Source organism: Mesoplodon mirus (assembly GCF_964341445.2).
Source record: "Mesoplodon mirus genome assembly, chromosome: 6".
Taxonomy (NCBI): Eukaryota; Metazoa; Chordata; class Mammalia; order Artiodactyla; family Ziphiidae; genus Mesoplodon; species Mesoplodon mirus.
Window position 1 is genome coordinate 77,759,119 of NC_138982.1, and position 7,514 is coordinate 77,766,632.

Below are 7,514 nucleotides of genomic sequence, written 5' to 3' on the forward strand. Positions count from 1 at the left end.
TGTCCCATGCCCAGGTTTTCTCTTCTGTGGCATGTGGACTAGGGAAGTCTTTCACGTTTTATTAAGCCTGCAGACAGATAAGAAAGTCGGGGACTGTGCATGTTAGTTTTATTAAGAGCAAGGGTGGCGGTGTGGGGTGGTGTGGAGAATGTCCCAGTCAAAGGGCACCCAAGTGAATTGTCAAGGGGAAGATTAGCCAAACGGTATTTTTAGTAATTGCCTTTGTAGTTCATATCTCAAGAACCTTCAAGGGAAATCTATCTGCTCTACTTAGCCCTGAGGTCATAGTAAGTGCTGTAATTTATTTTCAAACTCACTCTCTCTTTCTCCCTTTCTCTCTTCCCTTCCCTCTTTATTTCTGTCTCTCAAATCTAGGTTTTCCCAAGGTTCAGTTTATTCTCTAAATGAAACAAGAGCTCTTTTACAAAGTACTTTCAAGTTATTCAGATTGCAGCGCTCTAGTTCAGAAGTTACAATTTCAGGTAGAGATGTGCCTCATTTATGTGAAAGTTTGGTCCTTAAAAGTTACTGTGTACACTCCCATCAGTGTGCCCTTCCATGAATGCCTCTGCTAATTTGTTTCATGAAATATTGTCTTTGCTGACATACATGCCCCCTCTCTAAGCTTTCCTAAAAATCTCCAAAAAATAGTCAACCTGCTAACCCTTTGGCTAGCACACTGAATATGAGGTTTTTGGGAGGATGAGGAGGATAATTTAATTCATAGAGGTGGTGGTGGGTATGAAGTCTCTTTAGCTAAGATGGAACTACACCTCCCAGAATTCCCTTCCCTGCATGATTCTGGGTTAGGGCTGCACCCACAGGAAAGGTGTAGGAGACGTGAAGGTGGAAGTGATGTGTTTCAGGGCAGGTGCAGCTACAGTCCACTCACACTCACCAATCTCATGGGCCACCTTGGCTTTGGGCAGCCCCAGGCTCACAACTCTGTCCACTTCCTACTGGAGCTTCTCCTTAACTCTCTGAATCCTGAGATCCTGAATCATGAGCAGCGTTAGAGTGTAGTGTGCCAGCAGGTCACCTACATCGTTGAGGTTGGAGGTATGGAGACATTGAGAGACTGCTGTGGGTTTCAGTTTGTCTTTGTGATTCTAATTTGCCCTTTCTTGCCCTTGCTTCACATTCATCTTCCCTTCTGGACTGCAGGCCTCAGTGACCTCAGGCCCAGCACAGACACAGGGCACCAGACTCACATACACTGCTCAACCAGCTCCCACAATTGCATGAAGTCTTGTCCCTGCAATAAATCCTTTATATCACTTACATGGTCTTACCTTTCTGCTTGAATCCTAACTAGTTACTGGAGGAAATAAGTCAGCAAACAACATGTAGAAGCTGAAATTCTTTTTTTTTAATATAATGCAAGCTCTTGCACGGCAATCTAAATTTATTGAACTACTGATGCTAAGTTACACAAAATTGTACCACTTTAATTAAGGCTTTTAGTTTACATTTGGCCACCTCAAAGTAGTTGTAACATTAGGTTAGTCAGTTTAAATACTGTGGCTACCTATTGGATAGACACACAATCTGTACACCCAAATGTTAATGAATACAAAGCAACAGGTATTGTTAAATAAAATAGCAATAGTTACTGCAACTTAGGCCTTGTGACCAATTACATACACATGATTAAAATTACTTCCCACATTCACATCCACAGTACTCGTTCACCATTTAGCATCTCAAACAAAACATTACACATGTGAAACAATCACTAACAGGCAAAAATACTAAGCCTGTGTATTTGGTATTGCAAATACACTTATGCATGAGCAAGCAGGAGAGTCACAGTGAGACTCTACAGCTGCAGAAGCCTGAACATGATTTACAAAGTTGTTAAATCATTAAAAAAATTGTTTGAATATATACACTTCTTGTTGTAGACCCCCACTGTACACACAACTATAAACGTTGTTCCCTATGTAAACAAAAGAAGAAACATATAATAAAAGATTGGAAAAGTCTGGACATTTCCTTCCCAACAGATATTAGAGGCAACGTCTTTAATCTAAGACATTATACTGCAAAGACTATCATATTTTAAAGACAAGATCACTATCTCCACAGTTTTTTTTAATTAAAAAAACTGTATAGCTGTGTTAATCAAAGCCATTACAATACAATGTAAGTGAGTACAATACAATGATAATGACCTTGAATTTCTTTTAAAAAATTACAATAAGCTACAAGTATCAAAGAAGCAAAGTTATCTGGAGTAGTCTATATAGGAGCTCTTTGGGCTTTCTTTTATTATGGTAAAATAGTGGTGCTTTTAGGATTTACATTATTGTACTCTCCAATACAAAGTATGGGGTGTGTTCACCATTTTCATACATATACAACATTGGTGGATGAAAAATGTCTCTTAACAGTAATACTGGATTGTAGCCTCTGGTTTTACCAGCTGCATATTCTAGGACTATTATATAAGTAAAAATCTCTCTTGTTATACTGGAAAGTGATTAAAATGTGCAAACTGATGTAGTAGCTTTCATCTGACTCTTTTTTTTTTTTAAGAAGATGTTGGGGGTAGGAGTTTATTTATTTATTTATTTATTTATTTATTTATTTTTTTTTTTTTTTTCTGTACGCGGGCCTCTCACTGTTGTGGCCTCTCCCGTTGCGGAGCACAGGCTCCGGACGCACAGGCTCAGCGGCCATGGCTCACGGGCCCAGCCGCTCCGCGGCATATGGGATCCTCCCAGACCGGGGCACGAACCCGTATCCCCTGCATCGGCAGGCGGACTCTCAACCACTGCGCCACCAGGGAGGCCCTTTATTATTAATTAATTTATTTTTTCTGTGTTGGGTCTTCGTTTCTGTGCGAGGTCTTTCTCTAGTTGGGGCAAGCGGGGGCCACTCTTCATCACGGTGCGCGGACCTCTCACTATCGTGGCCTCTCTTGTTGCGGAGCACAGGCTCCAGATGTGCAGTAGTTGTGGCTCACGGGCCTAGTTGCTCCGTGGCATGTGGGATCCTCCCAGCCCAGGGCTTGAACCCGTGTCCCCTGCATTAGCAGGCAGACTCTCAACCACTGCACCACCAGGGAAGCCCCTGCATGTTCATTTTTTAATAGTATGACTTTTTTTTTTTTTTTTTTTTTTTTTTTTTTGCGGTACACGGGCCTCTCACTGTTGTGGCCTTTCCCGTTGCGGAGCACAGGCTCCGGACGCGCAGGCTCAGCGGCCATGGCTCACGGGCCCAGCTGCTCCATGGCATGTGGGATCTTCCCGGACCGGGGCATGAACCCGTGTCCCCTGCATCAGCAGGCGGACTCTCAACCACTGCGCCACCAGGGAAGCCCCTCATCTGCCTCTTAAAGTGTATAGCCACAGAAAGTCCATTTAACATGTTGGTAGGTTTAACAAAGTTGGAATGCTGGCACCGTTGAAGTGAGCAACAGTTCTTCAGACCTGGCTCAGAGCTGCAATGTATTTGTCAATAGTATATTAAAGCAGCTGACATGATGACTTTTTGCGGGCCTTCCCAGGCACTGGAGTTTTTCTGTAAATTTGCTGCACTAGGTCATAAAAGATCTCATTAACATTTATTCTTTATTTTGCAAAGGATTCTAAGAGTGCACATTGTCTTGCTAGATTTTGACCTTGTTTCTTTCCTACAACTCTTTCATCCAGAATCATTGGAACTTCATCAGTGTGTTTAACTCAAAGAATCTGTTCTCTCAGACCTTGTAAATCATTATATGTGGACTCTGCTGTGATGGAATAAACTAATGTAAAGCTTTGTCCGTTTTTCATGTACATATTCCTCATTGCTGTAAATTGTTGCCTTCCCTCAGTATCCCAGATTTCAAGCATACACTGTTGTGCATCTACTTCAGCTTGCTTTCTATAACAATCTTCTATCATAGGATCATATTTGTCAACAAACATTTCTTGAACAAATTGTACAGTCAGAGCAGATATTCCAACTCCTCCCGAGCCAAGAACGACTAGCTTATACTCATGCATGGTGCAAACTTGTAAAAACTAGTACCTCTTGTGCTGTCACCAGGTCCCTGCAGCCAGCGTCGCCTCCTGCTCCCTCCAGGTCGCTGCTCCCAGAGCCACGCGGTCCTGCCGCTACCGCTGCCACCGCCAATCTGGCTGGTTTACCAAAGCTGAAATTCTTTGATCTGATCAAATTCTGCTTTGTAAAGCCCTTCACCTCAGTGGAGGGTAGTGGCATCCAGACTCAATCTCTCATTTTCTCTGGAGCCTCCCTGCAAGGCAGCAACCGGAAGAATGACTTCTGGCTTCCTTGGGGCCTCTCTCCACAATCTCACCCTTATTGCTCTCTCTCTATTCTGCTACCTCAGTCCCCTGGTACTCACCACTGTCCAGCCATGCTGGTTCATGTTTCTTTAGAGTCCCTTTATATCTGAAATAAGACCAGTGTGTAACAAATCATAATTTCTTACTGCAAATATATAGTTTTAATTTTTTTCTCATTTAGCTTTATTTAGCAGCAACTCTGAAAACTTCAGAGGTAAGAATCTCTCCTCTATGGTATAAGGGGAAGAACATGGAGCTAGCAGTCAACCCCATCTCTGCTCAATCAGTCTGACCTTTGAGCAAAGCCCTGAATCTCTTTAGATTTTCCAACCTTCATCTGCAGACAGAAAGAACCGGAATTGTTGACCTCTCAAGACCTCTCTATCTTCAAACATTCTATTCAGAATAAACTTCTAAACAATGCTCTAATTACACTGAGAAATTTCATCTTTAAAGGAGCTGGAAGTAAATATTTCCAGAAGCAAATACTTAGCTGTTTGTACATTTTCAAAGATATGTCAGACATAGCTGTGTTAAAGCTTTTTCTGGAATGAAGCTCAGAACAAATTTAATATTCAATCACTAATGATAAATTAACTCTAATTTTTAGCATACAGTTTACATAGTTTTTGATCCTTTTTTTTTAATTTTGATAATCTTGGGGTTTTTTTAAGTATACTGCCTCAATACTATTTAGAAGTATGTGAAATATAAACTGTAAGGAGGTAACTAAAATATCTTAGTAGCTCTGAAGGAAAACTTTTTCAGGTTAAAACTCCTTTACTGTGTCACCTGGAAACAGCAAGTTAATGCATTATTTTAATATTACTGTGAAGAATACAGCTCTCAAAGGGCCCTGATTAACTTTTAGGAAGCAAATTAAGCTTGGGAAAAAAAGCAAGCATAAAGTTTTTGCTGATTTAACTAACTTCATATGGATTGAAATAGCTTCACTCTTTGTCTTATAATAATATTCTGCCATCTACCTGGATCCTCCACTCTACCTCTCTTTGTGTGAGGGATGTTGGACACTAATTTCTATCTAGTGCCCTGAAGAAGGACCAGGGCTGTATGTCTCACTGTATCACCAGTCTCTATGCCCAGAAACGTCCAGATCCCTGCTCCAAAACCAAACCCCGGGGCCAAAGCTCTGCTCCCTATGGACAAGTAGCCCATGTTTCAGCTGCCTCCCTTCTCCAATCCCCTTGCATTACCTGTGAGTCTATTTCTTGAGGACAAGGAAAGGTAACTCTGAGGGTAAAACTAAGAGCCCAGAGAGCAGAGTCAAGGGCCACGGAATTAATATTCCCAGATAGTAGTATTGAGCCTTGATAAGAAACTAGTCAAATGTGCCTTTTTGGATTGCAGAATTGCTGTATTTTAGAATTTGAGAATTTCAGTGGCTGCTGTGTGCATCCTGTTTTCCCTCTTTTTGAATGGGAGTGTCAATTGCAGTTACCCCATGCCTATCCCACTACAGTGGGACAGATAATCTCTTCAGTTCACAGGTCTTCAGATTGAGAAGATTAGTACTCAAGGAGCGGTTTTGAGGAACCAGACCTAGGGAACCTCATTTGCACTTAGACCTTGAGGCTGAACCTGATTTCATAATGGGGTGAGACTTCTGTAGGGACTTGGGAGGAGTAAATGTATTTTGCACATGGGAGGAATGTAAACAACTGTGGTCAGAAGATATTGTGTTTTAAAACATGACCCCAAATTTCTATCACTCCTCCCATTGAAAAGTGTCTGTGTCCCTGCCACTTGATTCTCACCAGGGACTTGGAACTTCTACAGGAGAGTAGAAGTAACCGGGAGAGTATGGCAGAAGTAATGATGTGTTACTCCCAAGGTTAGGTCAGAAAGGGATATGCAGCTTCTACCTGCTTCTCTTGGAATTCTTGCTCTTGGATCCCAGCCACCATGCTGTGAGGAAGCCCAAGCTGCCATATGGAAAGGTCACGTGTAGGTATTCAGGCCAACAGTCCCAGCTAAAGTCTAACCACAAGACGTGAGTGATCAAGTCTTTAAGTCATTCTAGCCCTAGCTGTCAAGTCACCCTCAGCCTTCAAATCCTCCCAGCTGAGGCCCCAGACAATGTGGACAGAGACAAGCCATCTCCATCATGCTCCTTCCAAATTCCTGACACACAGAATTCCTGAGCATAACAACTTTGGTTTTACACCATTAACTTTGGGATGGTTTATTTTTCTGCAGTACATAACCAGAACCACCTATCTATATTCACAGTCACTGTTGTAGCTGCTGGGGCATTCCACCACTTCATGCTTCAGCCAGGACTGGAGTTTGCAGTGCCCTTGGGTCCTGTTCCTTTCCTGTCTTGCTATCTCCAACCACCATCACAACATATGAAGCTAAGACCCAGACCCTGTCCCTCCCCTTACTAGCTCTGATTTTACATGTTAAAATGCACTGCCTTATGGATGAAACCCAAGATAGCACAAAAACATAATTATGAGTAACATGATTATGAGTAGGCAGTAAATAAGGCAAAGGGAGACAGAGTCTAATAGTTGACACTTGGCAATATGGTATGATGGGCTGAGCCTGAAACTTCTGAATTTTTTGTTTTGTTTTTATTTGTCCTGACACCTATATTTAGAAAGTTACATTACATCTCCAGTTTCCATTTCATCCAGGACAAGGACCAATGACCAGTAGATGGTGAGTTTCTGGCAAATCACCAGCTTCATTTGACAGAACTCCAAGCCAGATAACATTGCCTCAGACTCCTCTAGACAAGCCAGGATTCCCCATGAGGGAAAGAGTGCAGCTAGTAGCAATACTTTCTCACACTTTCAAATTTCCTTGTCAGCATCCACCATCCCTTCTACACACTCAGTCTCAGTCTCCTTTGGGTCTGAGATCTCAAAGCTTCAAGGAAAGTGAGATGTTCTCCTTCTCTCAAACTGGAATCTGACACACAGCCCCTACACCTCATTCTTCCAGCCAGTGCCATCAGCTCCTCTTACAGTAGTACATGTCACGCATGTACTACAAAGTCTTCCAAGTAATGACAGCAATACCAACAAGAAGACCTAGGTTTGGGGGAGGTCTGCAGGATTAGATGAAATAACCACTAGATTCACTAGATTGCCAGCTGCTAAATGTGACAGCAACTCCTTCCCACTGGCCTGAGACCTTGGATAGCATATCATAGAACCAGGTGACAAGGCTTGTGGAGGGCAATGTGGAAAA

The 7,514-nt window shown here is 42.3% G+C and overlaps 1 pseudogene across 1 annotated transcript; it reads right to left on the bottom strand.

Annotated features, from left to right (window-relative positions):
- Positions 1-3,470: 3,470 nt before the first annotated feature.
- On the bottom strand, positions 3,471-3,992 carry LOC309806773 (ras-related protein Rap-1b-like; annotated as a pseudogene). The gene is made up of 2 exons: positions 3,784-3,992; positions 3,471-3,667 (listed from the first exon to the last, which is right to left on the bottom strand). The product of its transcript is annotated as a ras-related protein Rap-1b-like (transcript).
- Positions 3,993-7,514: the final 3,522 nt, after the last annotated feature.